The following is a 24,022-nucleotide window of genomic DNA, read 5'->3' on the forward strand; positions in this document are numbered from 1 at the left end:
GTGCCTGATGATAGGTAGAGAGCACTAATGAACAGCAGGAGCATCAGGAATGAGGAAATCTAAGCTCAGAGAGGCAATGGGGCTCTAATTAGCTCATTCTTATTCCCTTTCTCCCCGTCACCCTTCCACCTCTCTCCTCCTGCTTGAAATATAAATCAAATATCTACATAGAATACCCTATGCTATGTGCTCTGGGGCATTTGAAACCTAATCAGATAGATATTCCTTGGGCTCTCATTTGTGTACACACTTATCCACAGTCTAGTCCATTTTGTCTGCTGACCTGAGTCGTCACCTAATAATGCCAGATAAATATGTGCTCCATGTAAATGCATTTCCAGGCAACTAGAGTTTATTTCTTAAAACTCCAAACTATTTTTGAATTTTAATTATGCTGCATAGGAGTTTATCTCTGACATTACACACTGCCTTGCTTCTTCAATAAAATACAGCATCCAAAAAACCTTAGTGTAGTTTTAATTTTCAATAACTTTGGAGGTAAAAATGTCACAAACTTACAAAAGAATCATTGGAAGTCTAATTATTTTACAGTTGAGGACATAGAAGCTCAGGAAAGTGATTTGCTTAGAGCCAAGCAGATGGTAAATGATAGAAATAAGACTTTAAGCAAAGTTTTGAATTCTAATCTAGTGCTTTTTCTCTGGAGCTATTGACTAGGTAGAGAGGAAGATGAACGAGGTCTAGATGTGATAGATGTTAGAAAAGCAAGAATGGCAATCATCATAAAAACCAAATGCTAGCCATCTATATTTTCAAGTCTACCTGACCTAAAAATTTGCATTCAGAGAACATAACTACCTCCAACCCATGGCCCCTCTCAACTTCACAGTCAGAATCTAGTATGTGGCTCACCTGGGACCTTCTGGAAAAATACTTCCATGTATTATCACAGAACACTTCAAGATATTTTTTCCACCTTGAACTAGGTTGAATAGAGTCTCCCTCCAAATTCATATCCTCTTAGAAACTCAGAATGTGACCTTCTTTGGAAATAAGGTCTTTGCAAATGTAATTAGTTAAGATGAGGTCATGGTAGATAAGGGTGGGCCTTAAATCCAATGACTGGTGTCTTTATAAGGAGGATATATGAAGACACAGAGATACACAGGAGGAGAAGGCCATGTGAAGATGGAGACAGAGATTGGGGTGAGGCAGCTACAAGCCAAGGGATGCCAAGGATTGCTGGCAACCACCAGAAGCTAGGAGAAAGGTACGGGACAGATTCTCCCTCAGAGACTCTAGAAGGAACCCACCCTGCTAACACTCTGATTTCAGACTTCCAGTCTCCACAACTGTGAGAGGATAAATTTCTGTTGCTTTAAGTGGCCCAGTTTGTGGTATTTTTGTTACAACAGTACTAGAAAATGAATATACCATCTCTCTAATGCTTAGATAAAACTAGGCATGGCTTGGAGCAAACTGGGAGATAAGCAAAGCTCTACTTTGGATATACCTACCTCTACTTCCTTTGGGTACTTGCCCTTCTAGCTCTGGTTTTGGTTCCTGGCTCCTTTGCTAAGTATGGCTCCATGAAGAAAATGCCTGAGATGAAAGAGAATTCCTGTATGTGAAATTTGCTTCCATAAAAAATAAACACAAGTTTAAAAATAGCAACTGCTTGGCAGCCCATGATATAGCCTTTTATATCTTCCCAATAAAATTCCTTGGAAGATACAGAAAAATATAAAGACCTACAAAAGAAATAAAAAAGCAGTGTGACAGGGGGTAGTATTTTAAAGGTGTTTAAAGATTGTTTCTTCCCTGTCCCCTTCCCAAGAATTATTTGAACCCATTTCTCTTCCCCTTCATCATCCAGGGTTTCTAAAGGTAGTGACTCCCAGGAGATATACATCCTGAAAGAGTCAGATTCATCATTCTTGAGTTCTTTTGTAGACTTCTGTAAATTTACACTAAAGTCCATAGGCTTAGAGCCAGGCATTGTGGGGAGAGCAAAGACCATTTTTAAAATTACAAAATATTGGCTTTGTGTATCAAGAGACTAAGAACCTAGAATTTACACCTCAGGCCAAAATATAGGAAAGAGAAAGTAAAGAATGTGAGCAACTTTTCTACTTTTAAGGCAATAAAGAGTTGAAAGGGGGATTCCAAGGGGAGGTAACAAGAGAGTAGATGTTAGTGTGCCCCTGTGAAGGCCCTTCCCTTCCCCCAAACCATCTTTCGGTGGAGAGACTGTAGACTTACGCAGATAGAATTCCAAAGCTGAAAGTCTTGGGATCTGATTGCATAGTATGTCTCTGGGAGATTGTCAGATTCTTGGAGAGGCCACATGCCCTATATGACACTGAGTAGCAGCATGCTGGAACAGTAGAGAACAATTTCCAAAAAAGGTGGCTAACTGGACAAGCCAGGGCTACCTTACAATTGAAGGCATATCAGGATGGTGCAAGGAAAATAGCCAAGAGTTTCCAAGACCCACAAATACGGTTAAGGTGGAAGAGTTGAGAGATGTTCAGTTGAAGGGTTCAGAGTTTTACCAAAGAGCACAGAGTGAGCAGACTGCCAGCTGTGTGAATGGAGGCTTGGACAGGAGCAGTGAAGTAGCTGGTGCAGAGACTGATGCCCAAGAACAGATGGGACAAGCCACATGTCAGTGGGGGACATTGAAGACAAATGAAAATATGTAGACCACATGTTCCTTCTCCAAAGCTGGGACCTGAGACCCCTGGAACTTAGATGATTCCCAGAAAGGATGTGGGAAGAAGGCGACAAGGGAGAATCCAGAACTTGAATAAGGATTTACTTCCTCAAAGATGAAGCTTTAAACAAGAAGTTGTTGAACTACTTTTTATTGGCAAGATTGGATTTTTATCATTGGCAGATGTGGAGGCTTCTGAATTAATTTATCTTTCTAACAGAGAAATGAAGGAAAATAGGTTTCGTATGCTTGAGTCATGCCTGTAAATTATACATGTATTAAAATAAGACTGAAAGACAACCCAATACAAGAATTTGAGAGACTCATGACATCAGGTAGATGGAGCTAGATTTACCAGTATTTAAACAGTTTTCACTGCAGGGCATAATCAGGCCTTGCATTAATTAAATACAGAATGTTTAAGGATAGTTGGACATTTGTCCAACCAAACCCACCATCTGCCCCTGTATCACAGACCCAGGACACATAGAAACTTATTGCTGTCCTCCTATCCTCAACATCTTCAATTCAAGGGAAGTGAGTATAGAAGGAGGGGATGGTGGAGATGGTGGTGCCTTACATCATGGGCAGCTATTCCTCACAAGTTAAAGGTGTACAATGTGATGGTCTGACATACGTTATAGGTCAATTGTATCTCAGTAAAGCTGGAAAAAAGAAAATAATAAAAAATAAAAATAAAGAGAGCAAAAAAATAGGAGGAACCCTGAGAAAAGGCGCAATGGGCAGCAGAAAATTCCACCCCTGTAACAAAGCTGTAGTAGATTAATGCAGGGTCAGATCACAGAGGGCTTGGTAAGCTATACTAGAGAATTTGCATTTTATTCTAATTGCCACAGGAAGCTATCAGAGATATTTAAATAGAGTGACAGTGATCACACTTAATCTTGGAGAAACTCTCTATGTTTGATCTTCAGAGAATGAGTTACAGAGAGACAAGAGTTGGAGAAAAGAGATGGGTAAGGGAGACTGCTGCAATGGTATAGGTGAGATGTGATGATGGCATGGACTGGAGTGTTGATGAAGATGCTAAGAAGTGGCTTGGATTTGAGAAATATATGTTGCACTTGCTGAGGATTGGATGTAAGTCATGAGAGAAAGAGGATTTTGGCCTGAGCAACTGGGTATAGGGGGGTACCATATATGGGGTTATCACTTAGTGACATGCACATGGCTGATTTGGGGGGTGGATAAAGAGCTCTCCTTAGGATTAGTTAAATTTGATATGCTGGGGAGGTAGCTGGATATCTGGGTCTTTGTCTTAGTGGGAAGATCAGTGTGGCAGGTACAGATTTTGGAGTTAGCAATATAAAGGTAGCATTCATAATGACAGAACTGGACAAGATGAGATTGAGAGAAAGTGCCGATAGGGAAGAGACGAAAGGCTCAGGATGGGGTCCAGAGTATTCCAACATTTAGAGACTCAGCAGACAAGAAGGAGCCAACAAATGAAACAGAGGAGTGGCCAGTAAGGTAAAAGGTAAGCCAGGGGAGCATGGTATCAGGGAAACCCAGGGAAAAGTAGGTGTAAAAAAGGAAGTAGCTAACTGGGTTAAAAGCTGCTAAGTGATTGGGTAATATGAGAATAGGGAATTGACCATTGGTTTTGAGACCCTGATAAAAAATGAAGGAGTTTTTCATGAAGGTGGGTGGGGTGAGGGGTGAAACCCAAAAAGGTAGGTTGAGAAAAGAAGGTAAGAAAATACAGACTGAGTATAGATAATTTTGAGGGGTTTGGGTGTGAAAGACTGCAGAGAAATGAAGTAGCTGGAGGACAGTGTGGGAGTGAAAGACAGGTGTTTGCTTTAAATTTTTTTTTTAGATGAGTGATATTAAAGCATGTATGTGAGCCAATGGGAACAGTCCAGTTGTGAAAGGGCAGTTGATAACACAAGAGAAAAGGGAAAACTATAGGGTCAAATTCCTTGAGCAGGGATGAGATCCCATGTAAACATGGAAGAATGGGTCACAGCTAGGAGCAGGGACAATTATTCCGTCATATCAATAGAGAAGGAAAAGTGGGTTCTGAGTGGCTTTAGTGGTAGGAAGATGAGGTTAGTTTCATCTGATTCCTGAGTTTTGTTTTGTTTTTCACTCAGGAATGAGTCAAAGTCATCAGCAGAGATTGAGTGAGGAAATGTGTGGTCTGTTGAAAACAAGAAGTTCTGAAATATTTGTGCTGGAGAAAGAGAAAACAAATATCCTAGGGAAGTAGGGTAGGAGTGCTGGGCAGTGTTGAGTTGAGATTAGTCATCATGAATTTAAAGTAAGATGTTTAGCTCAGAGTAGGTAGATAGTTTGGTTAAGCAGATTGGAGGCTTAATCAGATGAAGAAACAAAGGGTACGGCCAATAAGGGTGTTAGGAAGGAAATGATTCTCAAACTAGATCAAAGCTTCTAAGCTGGAGGTAAATGAGGGCATACAGGGGCGGAGGGGGGGGGCAGTGTGGAGTAGTGATAAGTGGTAGGGTCAGTGCAATGGCGGCCCCTGTGTGGTCAAGAGACGATTGGGGAAGACAATTGAGTCCATGAGCCAGGAGGGCTGGAGGTGGTGGATGGTAAGGGCATGACTGGAACTGTGATTTCAGAAGGTGTATGGTTATTGGTGATGATAAGATTTTGGGAGAACCATAAAAGTGTGGATGGCTGGAGTGGAGTGAAGGGCACATCCTCTCAACTGAATAGAAAAAATCTGCAGAAACAGAGGATTGTTGAAATTTCCAAGTAGGTTGAAAGAGTAAGAGTGAAGAGAATGAAGCCAGCTGAGCACTAAAGCCCTTGATGAGCGGGGAGTGGTCAGGAGATAGCCAGATCACAGTAAAAGGAAGAGGTGTCTGATGGTCAAGTCTGGTAGATAAAGGGGAAAAATATGTTTAGAAGTAGCATTCAGGGTAACAAACCACCTACTTAAACTGCAGCTCTCAAGTATGTGGGTGTGTTAGTTTCTTGTAGCTGCTGTAACAAATTAATACAAACTCTGTGGCTTGAAACAACAGAAATTTATTCTCTCACAGTTCTAGAGGTCAGAAGTCCAAAGTCAGTATTACTGAGCCAAAATCAAGGTATTGGCAAGGCTGTGCTCCCTCTAGAGATTCTAGGGAGAATCCATTATTCCTTGTCTCTTTCATTTTTTTGGAGGTTCTTGGCACTCCTTGGCTTGTGTTTTACATCTCTTCAATCTTCAAAGCCAGCATCTTCAAATCTCTCTCTGTTCTATCTTCACATTGCCTTCTCCTCTGTGTGTGTGTTAAATCTCTTTTTGCCTCACTCTTAGAAGTGTACATTTGATTGCATTTTGAACCGACCCAGATGATCCAGGATAATCTCCCCATCTCAACGTCTTGAATTTAATGGCATCTGCAAGAACTGCCATATAAGGTAACATTCCAGGAATCGGAATGTGGATCTCTTCTTGGAAGGTCATTTTTCAACCTACCACATGGAATATGGAAAAAAAAAAATCAGCTTTTATCTGAGAGAGCTGGTGTGGAACCAGAGTCTTCAGAATGGTCATTTTTCAATTAAAATAGTACTAGTTAGTAATAGTGATAATTTTTACTTTTTTATTTTTCATCTGGCTGGGACCTTTATTATGTCAGAAATAAGCATTCTATGTGACTTGAGGCGGTAAGAATAATTATTTCTGGATTACTGTAATAAATCTTTGTCAAAACACCAACTATCTCAATAATCATACACTTATTTCATTCATAAGAACTTCCAAAAATAACTCTTCTGTATCAAAAAACTTACAAATGGCACAAGAGAGTTAAATAATGATCTGTGGAGGAGAGGAGGAAAATTCTGCTAGGGGAAGCTCTAATGAAGCATTTTCTCCATTATATTTTTGATTGATATAGTTCATGGAAAAACCTCACTTTGCCTTCCACTTTTTAGTGATTCCTCTGAGAGGGAATGCAAGAAACCAAATCTGAGGGGAAAAACTGCTTTCATAATCTCAAGTGTCAACCACAAACAGGCTTTAAAGCTTGAAGAGATGAGAAAGGCAAGCATGTTTTCCTTTAAACATTTCAATAAATTTACAAAAATATTCAGCAATTATGAACATATTGTTTGTATACTTAAAAATGCAACAATTTTCATGCTTTGAGTATTTTAAGGATATTTTGTTCTAGACGATTCAAAAGTAAGACTCACACGCACACATACTATATAACAGGAATTCTCCATATGATTGGCATTGTGGACTCTTCTAACAGTGTCAAACAATGGGAAGCCAAACATGATCACATATGTACTGTAAGGACAGCCTTGACAATCACCTATGTCTTTGTTTTCTGCTCAGTGCTTCTGCTAAGTTCAGCAGATGTACAACCATGACTTGTTTCCAAATGTCCAACCCCCCCCACTGACTCACCACAATTGCGTAAGTGCTAAGTTCTCAGCATTCAAAGAAAGAATGCAGGTGACCCTTTACTTCTCTCTGGTCCCTTTACCAAACCCCTATGTCGCTTGTGACATTACTTGTTAATAGTCCACCTTCAAAAAAAAAAAAAAAAGGAGGTACACAAGTTTGCTAAGTTTCACCTAACCAAATAAATTTAAAAATAGATAAAATACTTAACTTCCTGCAACACAAACCTTGGTTTTCACACTCATTAGAGCATTTTAGAATTACTCAAATGTGAGAATTGAAAATGTGAGTGCTATTTGGAATAGAACTACTGAATTTATTCTCCAGAAGAAAAAGCAGACCTGAAGCATCACATTATTGGAGCACTTGAAACATGCTGACAAGTTCTTATCTTCTAAACTTCCATGAAAGCTGCTTGCACCATTTAACAAATATCTGCCCCTATTAAACAAGCCAGATATCTGATGTATTAAGGAAGTCAGAAGCTGGTCACTTCACTTCCTTCTGTTGCCTCCAGTTGCTAGAATACTGGCAACTCACATAAATATGTATAATGTATCCATGTAGACTCCCAGCATTGAACTGATGGGATCACATTTTAACTCCATACACTGGTACTCTTATGCATGCTTGATTACTTTCTGTGTGTCATACAGAAGAAACATGCTGAAAAGAACGAATCCACCCTAAATTGCCACTGAGTACAGAGTGGCACCAGCCACAGTGGTAGGTGGAAGAAACATAGATCCCAGTGAGGACAAAAAGACGAGACCCAGGCCCATGCTCAGTGGTGTTCCCATGTTCAGAAACTTCTCACTGGGCACACACATGGCCACAGTGGAGAGGCGTCCCACAGTGCCAGCCGTGTACCATGCATCTCTGATGAGAAGAGGCCCCCCTAATATCATCAGAGGAGCCACCACTGCACACATCACACCAGAAAGTAATAACCAAGCAAGATGCTTTGGGCCTGGGCTCCTGTCATATGATACCGACTATACCAGCATTCCAGCTCCAATCATGGCTGCATGACAACTGGTGCAATCAAAGGTTGCACCAGTTGTCACCCAAGAGCCTCTCATCACCAAGTTCATGAGAGCAGGAGCTCTGCTCACTGCCAGGGCAGACAAAGCTGTTAAACCAATACTTCCTTCTAAGTACATATAGGTGGAATGAATTCTACCCTTCACATACTGAGGACAAATGATAGCCTTTTCAATAGCGCCAATCTCATTAGACATTTCCAAGCCACAGTAGCACAGAACACCAAAACAGACAGCAGCCCCTCTAGCAATAAAACATCTCATCTGATCAATTTTAAATATTTTTTTCCAATGATGGTTCCAAAGCTGCCTCTTTTGAGTCCTTGGCCAGTTTTCCCATGCCAGATCCCAAGTCCTGTCTTGGTGGCATATTCCCTGCTGGGTGTGAAGAGCCATCGATTCTTCGTGATGGAATTCTTCACAACAGGGGAGGCCTTGGTGAAAGCTGGGAGGAAAACTCTGGAAGGTAGTGTCCAGAGACACACAAGTCTTGTGGCCAGTATGGTGGTGCACCTGGTTTACCAAGCAGATCTGAAATGCGCAGTTCGCGTTCCGGGCGGCGAAAGGCAACCAGGCGCACTTCCCGTGCCCTCCGCCCGCCTCTTACTCGATAATTTTTACTTAATAAAAATTGTGTTGAGCTAAACTCTCAGGCTATATGAACAGAAATCAGGGAAGGAAAAGATGAGTAGAACTATGCTGAAGTCTTCATCTTAAATAGGAAAAACTCAAGAAACAACTTCTTAACGTCAGCAATTGGAGAACAATTTTGCAGCTTGCTTTCAAAAGTATTGACAAGAACTGTTGCACCATGCCAGTCACCCACTTTTAGGGTTAGCAAATTTTATCACTTTCCTGGTCTGCCTTCCTCTCTTCTGCTGTCTTTTCCTTTTCTGGTTAGAAGTGTTTCACATGCATGATGACATTTTATATTTCTTTATCCGAATATGATACCATCTGGAGGCATTCTGCATTCCTTTTGGCTTTGGACTTTTTATAACCTGTGATCAGAATATAGATGGTTAAAGATGCCTACTTTATCCAGTTTCCTATGTAGGATTTATGTAATGTTAGTGCTCATTTATTTTGATATGGAGATTGAACTTGGGAGTCTATGCATGGATTTAAGCTGTACACTTAGCTCCAGGATACAGAGAAAGCTCAGTGCAACTGAAACCTTGATAGTGCTGATTGGCAGGATGCCAAAGGCAATCTAGAGGGAGTTATGAGCACCAGATGGAATAACAGAAATTCCTGGTTGTTCTACATTCGAAACATCAAGAATCTAAACCTTTCTTACTAACTTCACTGCTTCTACTTTACTGTTACTGACAATTGTAACTAGTTGACCTACTCACTCACCCTTCCCCACTCCCTCAGCCAGTCTATTCTCAACACAATAATCTGAGTGGAGCCTTTAAAAACAAATCAGACCATGCTCAAAACCTTCTAGTGAGATATATGCACTCTTGATACTACGTGTAAAATAGATAACTAATGAGAACATACTATATAGCACAGGGAACTCTACTTAATGCACTGTGGTGACCTAAATGGGAAGGAAATCCAAAAAAGAGGGGATGTATGTATATGTATAACTGATTCATTTTACTGTACAGTAGAAACTAACACAACACTGTAAAGCAACTATACTCCAATAAAAATTAATTAAAAAAAACCTTCTAGTGACTTCTCATTTCACTCCAGCAAAAGCCAACATCCCTACAATGACAGCAAGGCACCACACAGGGGACCTGACCTACCTCTCCTCTCATTTCCAAACACTTCCTCCCTCACCTGTTCTGCTCCAGCCACATTGATGTTTCTAGTCACTCCCAGCTCAGGATCTTAGCTCTTGATGTTCTGTCGGCCTGAAGTGTTCCTCCTCCAGTTATCTGCATGGCTTGTTCCCTGACTTCCTCAAGTCACTGCTAAAATGTGACCCTAGGAGAGGGGCTTCCCATGACCCCTCCTTATAAGGTAGTCAGTCATCCCCCTGTCCAGGGTGCTCCCCTTCTCCCTTATTCTTCTTTCGTTTTCTCCATGGCACTTGTTCACATCTGACTCACTCCAACTGCTGCCATGTATTTTGTTAGATTATGGCACCCCTATTAGAATGCAAGCTTCACCAGGGCAGGCCGGTTGTTCCGTGTATGGCTGGATCCAGGCACACTGCCCAGAATACGGCACAGGAAGCACTGAGTATGTATCTGGGGATGGTCACCCCAAGTACACCTCTTGGCTTTCTTGGTAAAGTCTCAGACTCTTTATTATGAGATAATGGTCATGAAAAGAGACCTCCGTGACAGGGGACTGGAGAAAATATTATAATGAGGAGAAAGATCCTAGCTGGGTGTTGTGGGTTGAATTGACTGTGTCCCCCCAAATTCATATGATGAAACCCCAACCCCCAGTACTTCAGAATGTGACTGTGTTTGGAGAAAGGGTCCTTAGAGAGGTGATTAAACGAAAATGAGGTCATGAGGGTGGGCCCTCATCCAATATGGCTGTTGTGTTTATAAGAGGAAATTTGGACACACGGGGAGACACCAGGGATGTGTACACAGGGGAAAGGCCATGTGAGGACTCAGTAAGAAGGCGGCCATCTGTAAGCCAAGGAGAGAGGCCTCAGGAGAAACCAAACCTGCCAAGCCCTTGGTCTTGAACTTCTGGCCTCCAGTTGTGAGAAGAAAAATTCTGTGGTTTAAATCACCCAGTCTGTGGTATTGTTATGGCAACCCTAGCAAATGAATATACCTAACTTCAGGGAAAACTGATATTTTGAGTTGGACTTACAAATGCCTGGGTCTACTTGTATATATGAAGCCAAATGGAAACAAGCTCATTAAAGGTTTCTAAAGGCCCAGTGGTTCTAGAGAGTTCATGATTACTGAGAAAGAAAGGTGTCCTACCAGTAGCAATTGTATAGAGCTAGGTTGACTTCAATCCTAGAATAATGAAGGCTCCCCTTAGGGGCAGACCACGACTATCATTGTCATCACCATTGATACCAATGCTGCCCTACCATGTGCCAGGTCCTCTTCCAATGATTCCCATGCGTGCATGGAGTCATCCAATACTCACAATAGCTCTGTGAAAGTTTATCACCTCATTTTACAGATGAGAAAACTGAGAGACAGGTTGACAAAGTTGCCCAAGGTCATATATATATATATATTTTTTTTTTTTTTTTTTTTTTGCGGTACGCGGGCCTCTCACCGCTGTGGCCTCTCCCGTTGCGGAGCACAGGCTCAGGACGCGCAGGCGCAGCGGCCATGGCTCACGGGCCCAGCCGCTCCGCGGCACGTGGGATCTTCCCGGACCGGGGCGCGAACCCGTGTCCCCTGCATCGGCAGGCAGACTCTCAACCACTGCGCCACCAGGGAAGCCCGGTCATATGTTTTAAGTGGCAGAGCCCAGGTTTGAATTAGGCAGTGTCTCTGGAGCCCGTGCTTTTAACTCCTGCACTCCACCCCCTTGTATAGATCTTCCCCTGCCTGCAAAAGGCTTTCCCTGCACACTTAGATTTGCTAGTCACTGGCCTACAAGGACAAGTTCTTAGCTTAGCTTCTGTTAGCACAAACCTATATTTCCAGCTTTATTTTTATTATTCTCATACATTTAGAAAAATTGTATCATCTTGTCTATCAACTGTTCCTTGCTCTCCTCCCCCTCCCCCATATCCCTGCTTTCTTGGTCTTTGCCTTTTTTTTTTTTTTTTCCCCTTAGGTCATTCTAGTTTCCTATAGTGCCTTCTGTCCTCATTCTTACCTATTATCCTTATCTAGAATCTACTCTTGAAGACCAAATCCAAACCTTACCTCCCCCATAAGATCTTACATTAACTCTCCCTTCTGAAAATTTCATTGTACCCACAACTAATTTGAGAATTAATCACATACTTTTTAATTGAAATTTTTCTATCTTTGGCTCAATATTCTGTATAAATATTCTTAAGGCTTTACTTTTCACCAGTTTTATGTCTCATCTTCAAAATAGGTTTAATTCATTGAGGGCAGGGATAAAATATCTACTCCATATGATACTTTGAACATAACGAAAATAGAGATTTATTGATGTTCTTTGATTTGGAAAAACAGTCAAAACAGAAGAAGGAAATAATAAATGTGGTCATTCTAGTTAACAGCTAGCACCGTGCTGAATGCATTATATACACTAGCTCATTTATTCCCTACAATATATAAGTACTATCTATAAGTAATATCATTATCACTATTTTATAGATGAGGGAAATATGTATCTTAGAGGTACTATGTAGTTTGTCCAAAGTGACACAACTTGTAAATGTTAGTGCTAGCATTTAGAAGTGTTGTGATGGATTAAAATGAGGGATTTATAATAATGAGGGGTATAAATAGCATGAGTTACCAGAAGGGAGAACACAAATTGACCTCCAAAGTTCTGGTAGCCACAGCCTAGAACTTTGTTGTTCACCAAATTCTGTGTTCTTCTTGGGCATGCAGCTGGACCACTGCAGTTAGATGTGGATTTATGCCTGAGCTCTAGCCAGTGGGACTTGAGCACAAAGGATGGAAGCCATCTCTGGTCTTGTCTCTTCCAGGACTGGACAAGGATGCTGCTGCTTTGACCCTGCAGAATGGCAGAGCCACAAGATGGAAGAAACCTGGGCCCCTGAATCACCATGTGGGGCACTCGCTTCTGAGAGGGGACATCACCTTGAGACTGTGACATGAGCAAGCAAAGAGCTTATTGGAGGGGCCTACTTGTTACTGCAGCCTCATTTACCTAACTGCTACATTCTAGTAATTGTCAAGGCAGTCAGAGAGCTCTCAACCCTCCTGGCACTGAACCAAGTATTTGCTGAGGAGTGTGAAAGCCATCTTATAACACCTTTCACTCATCAGTTAGCAGCCTCTATTTCACAGGCAGTGGGGTGATACCAGTAGTGCTTGTTCAATCAGCGGTGGCCTATGATCTATTGTGACACAAACAGTTTTAGGTAAAATGAAACAAACTGAAAAATGATACCTCTTATGGTTATGAGGAGTAGACATTTCCTATCCAACCCTAAATTAGAAATTCCCTGATCCAGGCACACCAGGTTCTAAGGTTTCTGTATTTAAATGACCCAAATACAACAAATACTTTATAGAACAATTGAGAATTTATAAGGCTCCATAAAAATTCAAATTACAGTACTTCTTGTTACCTTTGTCAGTAGTTCAAACATAAAGACTTTTGAAAATATGTGGAGGATTGATACAATTTATGAAAAACATTTAGATGAGTGACAGAGTCAGACATTTCTGTTACAATGATGAGCTGGAGGGAGGCAGTTTTGGCCAGTTACAATCTCTCCCTCTCTCTCTCTCTCTCTCTCTCTCTCTCTCTCTCTCTCTCTCTCTCTCTCTCTCTCTATATATATATATATATATATATATAAATATAATTTTCCCCCTTTTTCATTCATCAAGCACCTATCTGATGTCAAGAGCTGCCCTCTGTTAAGCATTTCTAGGCATTTCACCCATTTCATCACCCAGCTCTGTGGGACTCAGGAGAGCAGGGCTCTCTTCTGGGTATGGACTCAACCTTGATTCAAGCCTTGGAAGGAACTTGAGAATTTCATGTCCACTCTCTCCCTCTCACACTCCTTTCTTCTTTTCTCTCTTCTCATTATCTAACAGTTTATTGTTTCTCAGGCCCAGGGCCAGATTCTAGATTGGCGTCATTTTCTTCCTCAGTGCAGGCGGCTGCAGTCTCCCTCCATGACAGTAGAGGGCGCCAGAAGACCACAGCCCCGTGTAAATCGGGTTTATGGTCCAATATTCCTTCTCACATGGAGCAGGAAATGGACAAGTGGTTTTTGGATGATCATGGAGTTTTCTCATTTTCCATTTCTTTATAACACAAGTGACATTTTTTGGCAGCAGCTGAGAAAATAGACTAATTTTCCCCACATGACCTCTCGTAGTCTGCATCAATGTCTCTTCTCTCCCCTCTTCATACTCTGTCTTCTCAATTTACAGAAACTGTTTTTGCTTCATGATGCACTTGCTAGATTATCTGTGGGGCATGTCCCAGACACCACAAATTTCAAGGATCCCTTCTCTACTCACCTGAGTTGGCTGGCTCACTTCAGCTCATTGTATTGAAAGCCTGAAAAATGAAATCATTTGTGAAGAAGCTATCCTCTGGATCTCGTAATAAACTCAACGTGTCTTTTGGTTGATGTGTAATTTGGCAGATTCGTAGATTAAAATGGTGGTGGGAGTGTGTTGCAGGGATGGATTGGAATTCTGCTGCATTTACATTATGTACCGTCTCCAGTAGGCTTTTTATTGCCATAAAACATGAGAGGCAGAGAAAAGGAAAATTGTCTGGGCCATTATCTCTGGTGCTGTGGAAAATTCAGAGACCAAAGCTGCCACAGCCAGAAATGACATTTTTCTGCTGGTAGGGATTCTCTGGTTTATTCAGAGCCATCAACTCCTGTGAATATGGTCCAAGTACAAACATTTTGTATTTGGCCAGGATGCAATGAGCCATATTTTTCCAGAAGACAGGGAATGTCAGAGAAAGGAGAGACGAAGGTCATTTAGTGCAGTTCACTAACTCTGTAAACAGCTCAGAGGCCTAAGGGCACTCAGCCTGTTGGATCTCAATTCTCCTCAGTCTGTGGTTCTTTCTCCCACATCTTGTCTTATTGTTGACTAAGGTAACCTGTCAGGGAAATTGTATTTTCTTAGACTTGCCTGAGGATGAAGGCAGGCGATTCTTATTTATTTATTTATTATTTTTATTGGAGTATAGTTGATTTACAATGTTGTGTTAATTTCTGCTGTACAGTAAAGTGATTCAGTTATACATATATATAATTCTTAAAAATATTCTTTTCCATTATGGTTTATCATAGGATATTGAATATAGTTCTCTGAGCTATACAGTAAGACCTTGTTTATCCATGCTATATATAATAGCTTACATCTGCTAACTTCAACCTCCCACTCCATCCCTCCCCAACCCTCTCCCCCTTGGCAACCACCAGTCTGTTCTCTATGTCTGTGGGTCTGTTTCTGTTTTGCAGATAGGTTCATTGGCGCCATATTTTAGATTCCACATATAAGTGATATCATATGGTATTTGTCTTTCTGACTTACTTCACTTAGTATGATAATCTTTAGTTGTATCTATGTTGCTACAAATGGCATAATTTCATTCTTTTTAATGGCTGAGTAGTATTCCATTGTATATATATACCACATCTTTATCCATTCATCTGTCGATGGACATTTAGGTTGTTTCCATGTCTTGGCTATTGTGAATAGTGCTGCTGTGAACATAAGGGTGCATGTTTCTTTTTGAATTATAGTTTTGCATGGATATATGCCCAGGAGTGGGATTGCTGGATCATATGGGGGACATCCAGACTCCACACCTCAGGTGTTGTGGGTCACTTCTTGGGAGCCCCCATGGGGATTGCAGGGACTCTGTGGGGCTTGACCACAGGGAATCTGCGACAGAGAAGGGGGAGGGACTTGCAAAAACCAGCACTGGGGTCTTGGCAGACCCAGTCCCTACCTGCAGAGACAAAGTCTAGCCCCAACCAGCAACTCTGCCTGTCTGCAGAACCAAATCGGCAGCACAGTCTGATCAGGGAAGCATAGTCTGGCCCCCTGCTGAGTGTAGTTCCGGAATGTTATTCAGTGCTAAAGAGAAATGAGCTATCAAGCCATGAAAAGACAGGGAAGAACCTTAAGTGCATGTTACTAAGTGAAAGAAGCCGATCTGAAAAGTCTACATATGATATGATTTCGACTATGTGACATTCTGGAAAAGGCAAAACTATGGAGAGAGTTAAAAGGTCAGTCATTACTAGGGGTGGGGTTTGGGGGAGGAGTGAATAGGCAGAACACAGAGGATTTTTAGGTCAGTGAAAATACTCTTTATGATATTATAATGATGACTACATGGCATTATATATTCATCTAAACCTATAGAATGTATAACACCAAGAGTGAACTCTAAGGTAAATAATCGACTTTGGGTGACTATGATGTGTTAGTGTAGGTTTATCCTTAGTAAAAAATGTACCACTCTGGTGAGTGATGTTGATAATGGGACAGGGTCTGCACATGTGAGAGCTGGGGGTATACAGGACATCTCTGTACTTTCCTCTGAATTTTGTTGTAAACCTAAGACATATAAATAAATAAATAAATAAATAAATAAATAAATAAGTAAGTAAGTAAGTAAATAAATAAATAAATAAATTTTTTTTAAAAAGAAGAAATGTAGCTAAAAAGATTTGGACAAAGAAACCAGGACATCTGGGTAGAATTCAAGCTCTGCCACTTACTTCCTGTGTGACATTGGGTGTCAACCTCTGTGGTTTTTAGTGGCCTCATTTGCACCTTTAGGGGATTCTTTCAGATGTTTGTTCTGGTCTTTCTGGCACTCTTTAAAATTGCATGAGGACGACTCACATATATTAATATTTATTCCAAAGAAATAGAGGAAGAATTGGTTGAAACCATCCTTTTCAGGTTTCCTCTAACTGCAGTACACAAGAGATATCCATACACAGATGTTAAAAAAGAGAATATGGTTATTTTATTTTAAAGTCTGGTTGGTTTTGAAAATAATCAGTTGAGTTTCATCCAACAAGGCATAACTAATTTCATATTAAAAGTATTTTATCTAATATTTAAACCCAACTTTTCCTCCTAAATAAATTAGCATGTGTAGATACAGACCCGCTATAGCACATGAGTCTTCATTGAGGATATCGTTGTCCACCTTGTTGAATCAACTGAGACTGTTTCCAACGTCATTCGTAAAAGACTCCAAGACAGCCCTTTGGAGACGAGGGGTTTAACTGATAACTCACCATCAAACTGAAAGCTGAGCTCTCCCCCAAAGCCCGAATGAAGGAAGAGAAACAAAATGAGAATGTTTGATCGAAAAACAACAAAATTTCACAAATCCTTCACAAGAATCTCTACACTCCACTGGGATTTGGCCAAAGATCATTTGGATGGATTGCATGTAAAGATGGTAGGAATACAACTTGGTTTTCCCGAGATTGTCAGGGGCAGTAGACGTCAGTGGTGGTGGTTTGAGGAGGGTGGTGAGGATTGCAGATCACTTCAGCTCAGGGATGTGAACTTAGTGTTGCCTTCTGAGCTCAGAACCTCAGACTGGAGTTGATTTCATCCCTTCACTGCCATTTACAGGCCAAGCCCTGGGGTCCTCCCTTTAGTCGTCTAAATCTTAGAGGGGGCAGAAAGTTTTCTGCTTAGCAATTGGGATGGAAATCTAAGAGGTTGTAGAACTATATGGAATCTAAGGGGAAAAAAAAGGTCATAAAGAACCTAGGGGTAAGACGGGAATAAAGACGCAGACCTACTAGAGAATGGACTTGAGGACATGGGGAGGGGGAAGGGTAAGCTGGCACAAAGTGAAACAGTGGTATGGACATATATACACTACCAAACGTAAAATAGACAGCTAGTGGGAAGCAGCTGCATGGCACAGGGAGATCAGCTCGGTGCTTTGTGACCACCTAGAGGGGTGGGATAGGGAGGGTGGGAGGGAGGGAGACGCAAGAGTGAGGAGATATGGGAACATATGTATATGTATAACTGATTCACTTTGTTATAAAGCAGAAACTAGCACACCATTGTAAAGCAATTATACTCCAATAAAGATGTTAAAAAAATGCAGGAAAGCAGAAAAAATTGCTTGGATATAGAGCTCCTCATTTGGGAATTGTCCAGGAAAAAAGAAAAAGTGATTTTTTTCCCCTTCCTCCCTTGGGCAAGTTTAACAGTCCATGTAGGCAGCCAGGCTCAGGGAATAAAGCAGAGGTATCCCATTTGGGCCTGGCCACTAATAAGAATATAATGTTCCTTCTCCCCTACAGTCATCATCATAGTTCAGGTCTTCTGGAGTTCCAGATTCCATTTCTATTTCCTTCCAACCCACCCTTTTAAAGCAACAATCCTCTTCATCACCCTGGTCTTTATTAAGCTGGATCTCCATCATTCATGGATTCAAGGCAGAACATCTCAGTCACGTAAGGACCTTCAGAATCCCAACACTGCCTGCCTTTCCCTTTTCTCCTGCCAACTGATTTCCCTACATATCAAGCTTCTTGTTGTTTCCTCTTGGAGGGGTGGTAGCTCATAGGTTCATGCCCCAGCCTTCTGGCAATGCCCTTTCCCTCCTATTGGCTTGGTGAACTCCCATGAATTCTTCAAAACTTGTTCCAGTTACCATCTTCTTTTGGACTTTTTGCACCTCCCCAAACCACAGTCCTTTAAACCTCCTTACATTTTCTTACTGTACTATACACACAGGCCTCCACTTCTGTTTTCATTTCTCTTTCCCTAATTAAATTGTGCCCATTTTGTATTTATCTTTATGGCCCTGCCTCCTAGCGGTATCAGTCATACAGCTGAGGGCAATAAATGTTGGTGGAATAAATGAATTTCTTGGTACCTAACTTTTGGTCTTGATAAAGTGGGAATGTTATTTCACATTGGTTACATACAGAGAGAAATGAATGCAGAAGGAAAAAAACAAATTATTTTTTCCTTTGAAATCCAACCCTATCTTGTATGGACTGCTTTTATTCTGGCTGCATATCAGTACTCGATCCCTGTTTTACGTAAACATGGACCCATAGGAGACATGGTTGTTTAAGAAGTGGAAGGTAGCCATAATAATAAGCTAAGAGAACACAATAGTCCTGAATGGGACCCAAGTAAGAGCTAAACAAATCAGACAATGGTAAGATAAAGTGAAAGACACTGAGATATTTGCTGGCATGTGGAAGAAATATTTCTCCATTGTGTAGGGGTAGGTCATTCATATGCAACCCAACTATCGGTTGTGTGTACCCCCGAGTCCCCTCACCTTCTGGAGTCAATGTTTATTTTAAAATCCAAATAAGATATTGCTATGGAAAATCCCACCTGTGGATTTTTGCCGAAAAAAATTCTGCAATGTGCTTTCTAAATACTGTTCTTGGTTTCTACTTTCTTTTTATTTTTTATTGAAGCTTTGTGGGAACTGAAGGGAGCACAGCATAGCATCATGAAGACACAATTTAAAAATGAGCATTAGATTTATTTTCCTAAAATTCCCTGCTATTGGCTGTTATATGGAGGTGATGTGGTGGGCTGGCCTTCCTTTTTGTGGCTCATGTCTTCTGTTTATCCCTTCCTATCATCCTGTCTGGGTTGCCTGCTGAGATTCAAAGTTCTTCTCACTTAACTGTGTCGAGCAATTCACTTCTAATTTTTCATATCCTTCCAGATTATGGCCTGAGGTGGGGTGGGGGTGGACATTCACAGTGAGGTTCAACACAAGGCATGTATTTTTCTAAATGAACAGCATCTCCTCTGATCTGATGCTATTTGGCAGGTGTGCAGAAGAGACCACAATCTGTTCTGAGCAGTAGCTTTCTGCTTCTGGGTAACCATAGAAATAGTTGCTTTCTAGGCTCAGAATTTTCTAGAGCTGAAAACATGGAAGCCCACAATGTCTAATTTGGAAGCAATATTAGAACTCAGTCAAATAGGTTATATCTATGTCTTTTCCTTTCCTTTGTCCACATGTTTTCAACAGTTTTTCCTCATGATATGAAAAGGCTATAATGGTAAGTTTTCTTGTAGCATCAATATTGGCCATGACCCCAAAATGAGTCAGGTGCTACCTGCAAGCTTTAGTCAGCCCTATTCTTCCTTATTCAATAATCCTTTAAGTTGATCCAATTTAATTATTCTTTTAGTGAAATTGAACTTGAATGTCTCAAAATACTATCATTAAATATATTCAGCTTTGATTACTGTTACAAACTTGTCCAACAAATCTTGTGAAATTTATAGTTGGTAGCAGTCAAACATACTAGCAGTGGGACACCCATAACTAGCTAGTCTGTTAAAAATATCCTCAGGATAGTAAAAATAATAGCAACAATGGCTATAATTAATTGAGCATTCCTATTTGTCAGGCACTCTTCTAAGCACTTAACAACATTTCTTGGAAGAAAAAAACAAAGTTTCCCTTCAAGAAAGGGAGGCATTAGCAGGTGGTCTATTGGGCTTCATTTGGCCTATGGGTTTCATGTTGGATTTTTTCTATTCCAAATGAGGTGAAGAGTCTAAGATCCACAGAGGCGAAGACAGTTGTAAAGCCTTGGATTCACATCAGCTGACACTCATTTTGGTGCACTTTGCATTATGGCATCTGCTCCCCTTTATCTGAAGGGTTTTGGAGTTTCCATTTTTGCAGAAGGGGGCATGTGTTTTGCAGCTATCTGGAAGTAGTCAACAAATAGCAGGCAAGGGGCTCCGTGGTTATTTTATTCATATGTTAGTAGGAACATTTTGCCATTGCTTTCAGAAAGTAATTAATTATTATGAATTCACCTGTGACTGATTCAGGAATGCAGCTGGACATTCCAATAAAAAGTTCCACTGCTATGACCCTCTATTAACCTGATAAGTGCAGTATATCATCTTAGTTATACACTAAAGCTTAAACTTTATAGAATAGAGACTAGCATGGAAAATAAGACAAAATTTCTAAATGCACAATCATCTTTTAATAATCTGGGGCTCTGTGATACCCAGCCACTTTGTGTCTGAGCAAATGACAGATTAATTCAGAAAAAAAGAAAAAAAAAAGTAATCCAAAAGATTTCCTCATTACAATTTTCAATTCAGTTGAAAAAGTCAATTTAACAGTAGCAAATTTTTTTTGCTGCTAATGATAGAAATTGTTTCTAGTTAATCTAAGCAAGAAGGAAGAATTTAATATAATGACCTGGGATCCAGTGACAGGAATGCAGCTGTGCCTCAAAAGGGATTAAGAAGGCCAAGGGAAGCCCAGGAAACAGGCTTTATTTATATTTTGCTTTCATTTCTTTCTGCAAATTCTTTTCTTTTTCTTTTTTTTTGGTCTGTCTTTGCAAATCAACTATCTCTGCTACTTCTACTCATACGATAATGGCTGTGCCCCAGTTCTCAAATTTATGTAGTTTTCATATAACTGAACCCAAACCCACATTGAGATTTCACTCTCTCAAGTTACAGAGCTCTGATTGGCTCATTTTGGCTCTGGTGCTCAGCCACTGCCAATCAAGTGAGTCCTGAACAGTGGTTATGTAACTAAAACGTAGCTTGGAGAATCAGAGTGGAGAACTGTTCTCAGGGAAGAGGAACTTGTGAGCAGGACACACACTACAAAAGTCTCTTTTATTACCATGTCAACTAGGTCTCTGTGTGAACCAGCCTTTAGAAATTCAAGGACTATGTCGAATTCAAAGACAGTGTCTCTTCTATCAAGCCAGGCGTATTTTTAGACTAGATTGTTGAGTATGTAATTAGGTCAACAAATTTAAAAATCAGCCCGAATAAACCAAAATGTTAATTTGAGTTTGCTGTAAACCAAAAATATATAATGGATCCTAAAGCTAAGTGGAAGTGCTTTGGATTCTTCTTTTTTTTTTTTTTTTAAACATCTTTACTGGAGTATAATTGCTTTACAATGGTGTGTTAGTTTCTGCTTTATAACAAAGTGCCTCAGCTATACATATACATATATCCCCATATCTCCTCCCTCTTGCATCTTTATTCCTGTCCTGCCTGTAGGTTCTTCAGAACCATTTTTTTTTTTTTTAGATTCCATATATATGTGTTAGCATATGGTATTTGTTTTTCTCTTTCTGACTTACTTCACTCTGTATGACAGTCTCTAGGTCCATCCACCTCACTACAAATAACTCAATTTCGCTTCGTTTTATGGCTGAGCAATATTCCATTGTATATATGTGCCACATCTTCTTTATCCATTCATCTGTTGATGGACACTTAGGTTGCTTCCATGTCCTGGCTATTGTAAATAGAGCTGCAATGAACATTGTGGTACATGACTCTTTTTGAATTATGGTTTTCTCAAGGTGTATGCCCAGTAGTGGGATTGCTGGGTCGTATGGTAGTTTTATTGGATTATTCTTGACACCACACCCTTAATTCATGGGGGCTGATGATGTTTAAGATTTAGCTTAAATAAGACTACTGCATTTCTTGCTGTGATCGATGGTCAGATCCTTGGAGACTGTAGGGTTTTCAAGTGCCTGCATATAATTATATAAATCAATCTAAGAGGTGCATGAGTAGAGAAAGAGGAAATTCTTGTCATGTTCCTAATGTATCTTTTGTATTCTCGTAAGACTTGAAAGAAACTTGAGAGATGACCCAGTTAAGATCCCCTCATTTTACAGACGGAAAGTGAAGCACAGAGCAGGGAATTGACTAGTCCATTATTAAATGATGTTTGAGTGGCAGATCTAGTATTAAAATCCTAGATTCCAGTCTTCTTTTTATTATGTCCTACTATTAATAGTACGACTCACAAAACATATGACAGCACTGCTGGGGTGTTATATTTTCACTAGATTTTAAATTAATTTTTCCAACATCTGGATTTTACTTATTCAAGTCTAATTTTTGATAAACAGGAAACTGAAAAAAAAAGTTAAATGTCATGTGCCAATCTCCCTCGACCAAATGGTGTGGGGTTAGAGTTTTGAATTCCTGGATTGTAATTTGTCCAAGTTTTAAATATATATTGCATTATTTGTTTTTTTCAATTTGACAGAATACCTTATTTGATTTGCAAATCAATCTTTATTTTAATTTCAAGATATTTTTTCTAAAAAAAAAGTGTTTGATGGAAAGCCTAAGCACATTGGTGATTATAATTTTTTAAAGTTTCAATTAAAATTATTATTAAAGAAAAGCAGACACATATTATAAAAAAATAAAATAGGATTGCAGGAGTCCTGCTTCCTAACATTGAGTTATGCTCCCCAGGAGCAGAGACCTTCAACTCTTAGCTGACTCATCTGAATTTTATCTCCATATTTCTAAATGTGCTGAAAAAATATTGATTTTTTTCAGTTTTAGGTATTATTTTACCAACTGACTTTCTGTGCACAGCTTTTCCAACTCCTCTTCTCCTGAGCTACAGTTGTGGCAACGTTTACATGATCATAATGTTATTACCACTGAATTTTGGATTTCCCCAAATTGTAATATTGGGAAGGTGGGGGTAGAAGAAGCGTGTGTATATGTATAAGTGAGGGATGTTAGTATACACAAATCTAAATCATTTTTTTCATTGTCAGCAAATGAAATAAGATATACAATTTTTAAAAAATCAAGTGTTTAAAAAAAAGAAAAGAAATCGGGCTTCTGGGCAGACTCTGCTCCTTGGTAAATATATTTTAAAAATTAAAATGTATATTTTTTATCAAAGAAATACACAATTACATGTTACTCTTTTGAATAAGGGTTTGTTTTCCTCAGCATTAATCATTGCTTTACTTTTTGATTTGCCTGTTTTGCACGTTATCAGTCATTAATTCATTCTAATATGCTCTACTGGAGTTGCATGCCACTTCTCAGTTGATAGTCTATCAATTCTATTTTTTTCTTGGAGTCACCCACGTTGGAACTTTCTAACTTCTTGTGCCAACCTTGGTAGGTTTCTGGGCTTGATGACCAACTAACATCCTGGGACGTCTCTTTACCTTCATTCTGGAAACTTCTTCCCCTTCTTGTGTTGGATCTTCTGTTTCCTGGGTCCTTTTTCTTGGGCTACTTTCTCATTTTGTAGGGTATATTTTCCAGTCATTTGTTGACAGTTAAATTTCTTTTTTTTAAACTTTGATTCATGAATTTATTCAGAACGAAATGATTTATGTTCCTATGGTCTCATTACATTCACTGGAAAAAAGGTGACTGCGAATTAGGGTTGTTCATCCCAAAGAGTGGTTTTTATGGTGGGGAGAAACGTCTGGTGAGCTGAATGCCGCCTCTTCCTGCCCCTGACCCACAGGCTCGGCTCCTTTGC

The 24,022-nt window shown here is 40.1% G+C and overlaps 1 pseudogene; it reads right to left on the reverse strand.

Annotated features, from left to right (window-relative positions):
* Nucleotides 1-7,384: 7,384 nt before the first annotated feature.
* LOC101337710 (growth hormone-inducible transmembrane protein pseudogene) overlaps nt 7,385-24,022 on the reverse strand; it is a 95,968-nt pseudogene continuing 79,330 nt past the window's right edge.

This window comes from Tursiops truncatus, chromosome 20 (assembly GCF_011762595.2).
Source record: "Tursiops truncatus isolate mTurTru1 chromosome 20, mTurTru1.mat.Y, whole genome shotgun sequence".
Classification (NCBI taxonomy): Eukaryota; Metazoa; Chordata; class Mammalia; order Artiodactyla; family Delphinidae; genus Tursiops; species Tursiops truncatus.